General features: G+C 39.4%; 1 pseudogene; it reads right to left on the bottom strand.

Moving 5' to 3' along the window:
- Nucleotides 1–3,568: 3,568 nt before the first annotated feature.
- On the bottom strand, nucleotides 3,569–4,200 carry LOC123574018 (COX assembly mitochondrial protein homolog pseudogene; annotated as a pseudogene).
- Nucleotides 4,201–4,441: the final 241 nt, after the last annotated feature.

Here is a 4,441-nt window from a genome sequence, read left to right as displayed (position 1 = left end):
TCCAAAATGCTGGCTAAAACATTTGGTGCTTCTTCTTGTGCTTCTCCCAACAACTTTGCACCAAAAAGTTTATGACATTTTGACTCTGGGCTTCTTAGGATCTCCTTTGCCCACATTTCGTTATTTCTCCAAAGGTTAGAAAATAATGTTGCTGATTCTTGTGCTTCTATTATTTAAGAAATAAATGAGAAGCAAGAGAAACAAAGGAAACAAATTCCAGAAGCAAATTCCAGGCTTCAATTAAGTAGAGATTTCCCAGTGATTTCTTTAAAACGATTTCATCTGCCTAAGACTTTGCTTCTATGAGAGTGGGGTAAAAGGCTTGTGTCCTCTGAGAGGGTTTAGGTATAGCTGTTAACTGCATTGTAGCTTACTTCCCTATTGGCTTAATTGCACAATGTATTTATCTATTTTTCCCTTTAAAAATTTTGAATAGGTAATACCTGTACATGCTCCATTCTTTTGTGCATCTGTGGGGCAACATCATAAACTAGTGCACCTCGACTTTTGGTTGCTTCCACAACACTTCCTTCAGGAAAAACTGCACAGGGAAAATTGATGAAAAGTGTCCCTACATTCCCAGTCCCCAACCATCAGTCCCCGCCACCACGTCTATTAGTTTGCTCATATATCCCTTCCGAGATAGTTCAGACATATGCAAGTATGGATGTATACGTAATTCCTCCTTCCTTTTACACAGTCAGTACCATACCCATCACAATGTTCAGCAACTTGCTTTTTTCATTTAATAATATGTTTTGCTCATTACAGTATTATAAGTCAGCACACATAGCTTTCTATGTTTCTAAAGGATGGGTTTTTATCCCCTCCTCTTGTGTGTGCATCTGTGTGTAAAGCTTTCACTCAATGATTTTTTATGTGTGTGCAATTAATGCCTGGATGCCTCACTTTTAATAAATAGGAGAATAAACATAATATTTAAGATCCCTGACTGTTTAATGAGTGTTATGGATTTAATGTTTTTGTCCCTTCCACAAATTCCTACTATAATGTCTATACGATGTCTTAACCCCCAGTGTGGTAATTTTTGGAGATGGGATCTCTAAGGAAGTAATCAATGTTAAATGAGATCCTAAGGGTGGTGTCCTGATCCCATAGAATTAGTTTCCTTATAAGAAGATAAATCAGAGAACTCTCTCCCTTTCTGAGGTGATAGCCCTCATTAACAGAATCAGCTGGCACCTTGGTCTTAGACTTTCAGCCTCCAGAACTGGGAGAAAATAAATGTCTGTTATTTAAACCACCCATTCTCTGGTATTTTGCAATGATAACCTGAGCAAACTAACACAGTGAGGATTCTGTGATGCTCCCAATTATTTTCTCCTGCTTCCCTCCGTGACTTGAGTCTTGAACATGTGTTCAGGATGGTTATTTTCAGGAGAGGGCCATCGTGGAAGGGTCTGTTTCTGGTCCCATTCCAGCACAATTTGATCCTAGGACTGGGTTTTTCCTCTTTGCCATATTCAAAGGACTCTTGGAGTCTCATGCCATTAGAGGAATTTTTGATCTAATAGTCTATGATACCTTTCTTAGTATAGTCATGTATTGCTTAACAGTAGGAATACATTCTGAGAAATGTGTAGTTAGGCAATTTCATTGTTGTGCAAACACCATAGAGTATACTTACACAATCCTAGATGGTACAGCTTACTACACACCTAGGCTATATGCTATAAGGCAGGTTATTATACTAAATACTATAGGCAATCAACGCAATTGTAAGTGTATATCTAAATGTATCTAAGCATAGAAAAGGTACAGTCAAATATGGTATTATAACCTTATAGTACCACTATAATATATGTGGTCTGTCATTGGCTGAAATGTTGTTACATGGTATATGACTTCTTGCTTACTTACAACTTCCAAACAAGTAGAGATCTTTGAGATGGGGGTGAGGAACATGAGAAAAAGTAGGAAGGTAGATCAATAGCAATAATAAAATAAATGGTTTTTTTTTTTGTCCTGTGATCTTATGGATGGGTATATCCCACCCCCACTCCAACACACACACACAAATTGACATTAACTAGAGATTTGTTTCTCAGGTGTATCTGGCAATGGTCATGTTTCCAGATCTAGCACAGAATAAACAGCTATTAAGAGTAACAGAAGGCCTGGTGAGGTGGCTCAAGCCTGTAATCCCAGCACTTTGGGAGGCTGAGCTGGGAGGATTATTTGAGCCCAGGAGTTTGAGACCAGCCTGAACTCTATTTAAGAAAAAAAAAAAAAAAGAGTAGTAGAGTCTTAAGGAACAGCTATAAATGTTTGATGCTTTAGCATTATCCAATGAATCATCCTGGTTTATAGCACCCTAATTTTCTTTTGTACTCTGTGTCATGGTCCTGGGAGGAAGCCCAAGGGGCTAGGTGAGGCCTCTTCCTCCCTGGAAAAGCCTGGGGGAGACAGGCGACTTGTGCTTGGCCATTGGATGATGCCACCTGGATGTGGCCTCTTGAGAGAGTGGTGTCCCATTGTTGCAATGCTAACAGTAGAGGTTCATGCCAGGAGTGTGGTTCCAGGCAGCCCCAATGAGTCTTGCTGTGACAGACCTTTGCTGTGAGCAGGATCTTCTTTAGACCTGAACAGGAGGGCTCCCCTGGGCTATAGAGGGCCCCACTGTGATCTCTTCTGGCTTCACCTCTGCTCACCTAGAGTCCATATTCTCTAGACTATCCTTCTAGACTGTACTCTGGGTACCCAGAATCCTGGGATTCCCTGCCCAAAGGGCCCAAAGCCTGTGAGAGCAGATCAGGCCACCACTGTTTGCAATCACAGGTCCTCAGAGTGGCAAGAGCATCTGTTTGGAGTGTGAGTAATGTGTAGAAAGAGCTTAGACAAGAGGGCTGAGGATTCTCACCAGTGTGCGTGAGGGCCCTTGTGGTGTGAAATGGGGCTGGGGCTAGGATAAAAAAGTGGGTAGGTTGTGAGCTTAACCATGGGCTCTATTTGTACTCTTGTTCTGGGCCTCATGAATGTTAGGAGACTGGCTTTGGTCTTGATACCTTAGCCTGTGTTCCAAGCGTGACCTTTAGCCTGCTGAGGACTGTGAGCTCCTAAGAACCTTCTAATAAATGTTGTTGCTTAATATAGTCAGAGTTGCTTTCTGCTGTTCATCACCAAGAACACAGACTGAAACAGAAATGTTAAAGGGAATTCATTCCACCTTCCATCCCATAAAGACTGTTAATAAAGCACCCTGGTGAGCATTCTGTTTTCTGGGAGTTAAACACCCACATTAGAGGCCACAATCCCACCCTGTGACACACAACCAGACTCTGATTCCTCCTCAGGCAGGATCAAGAAAGAATGAACAGATGGAATTGATAAATATCTAAGTACAGTTATAGCAAGTTGTCATCCAGGTTTCATTTGTTCTGGAAAAATGACATAATCTCAAACATTTAAGATATTAATTGTTGTTAAAGAAAATTCACCTTTTTTTTAGTGAATGCTTTTAGTGTTTTTTGTTTTTTTTTTTCAGATACGTCCACTTGAAAGTCTTTGAAATCCATCAATCTCTTTTTAATAAAAGATCTTGATTTCAGATAAAATTAATATTTCTATAATTAGGATAAAGCAAACACACATTCTTATCTTGAGTTTATTATCTCAGGTGATTTCTACTAGAAATGACTTCCATGAGTATTAGAGTTCTGAGGGCCACTCAAATATTTGCCTACATGCTTATGGGAAGCTTGTGTAGCTTTTACTTGGTAGAAATTCCAGTTTTTCTGAGTTCTTAAATTCCTTCAGGTTTTACATTTTGTATTCTTTGTAAAAGACTGGATCATTATAGTAAGCAGTTAAGAGAGTCTTTCAATGCAGAATTTTCTTTCCAGTATTTTACCACCCTAAGGATTCCAGAGTTCTTGCAACACTTGGTAAAATCTTGAACTTGTTCAGAACACCTCTCTCTGGCCATTTTTCTCATTATGTTAGGCATCAAAACATCTTTTTCGACATGTCTTAGTTGCTGCTGGGGTTGAGCACCATCTTGGTGGGCAGAGAGGGTGACTGTGTTGCCACCTGGTTCAGATAAACCCATCAATCTTTCTGAAAGGCCTCTATTATTTTAGAAGTGTTTTATGTATAGTGCTTACTTATTGACAAGTCTTAACTCCCAAACTGGAATATGTCACCTCTTTCAGGCCAGGAACTCTCATTAGAGTCATCTCTGTAGCACAGTGTTGTATACACAGGAGGACCTCAGCAAACAGTTGCTGAAATCATATTTTATTTAGCATTTATAGTAATCACTACTATATGCTTCTTTGGCATTTTACATATGCTAATTTAATACCAGTCTCTGTGGGCTTGAGGAGAGATTAAATTTAAAATAAATTTAAATGTATGTATATACACACCACTATCCTATAATAAAAGTTTAAGGCACATTTAAGAAATTGTAAGTAATGTG

The sequence above is a fragment of the Macaca fascicularis genome, chromosome 6 (genome assembly GCF_037993035.2).
Source record: "Macaca fascicularis isolate 582-1 chromosome 6, T2T-MFA8v1.1".
In the NCBI taxonomy this organism is placed as follows: domain Eukaryota; kingdom Metazoa; phylum Chordata; class Mammalia; order Primates; family Cercopithecidae; genus Macaca; species Macaca fascicularis.
Note: the sequence above shows the minus strand (reverse complement) of the source record. Positions and strands in the feature narration are given on the sequence as shown.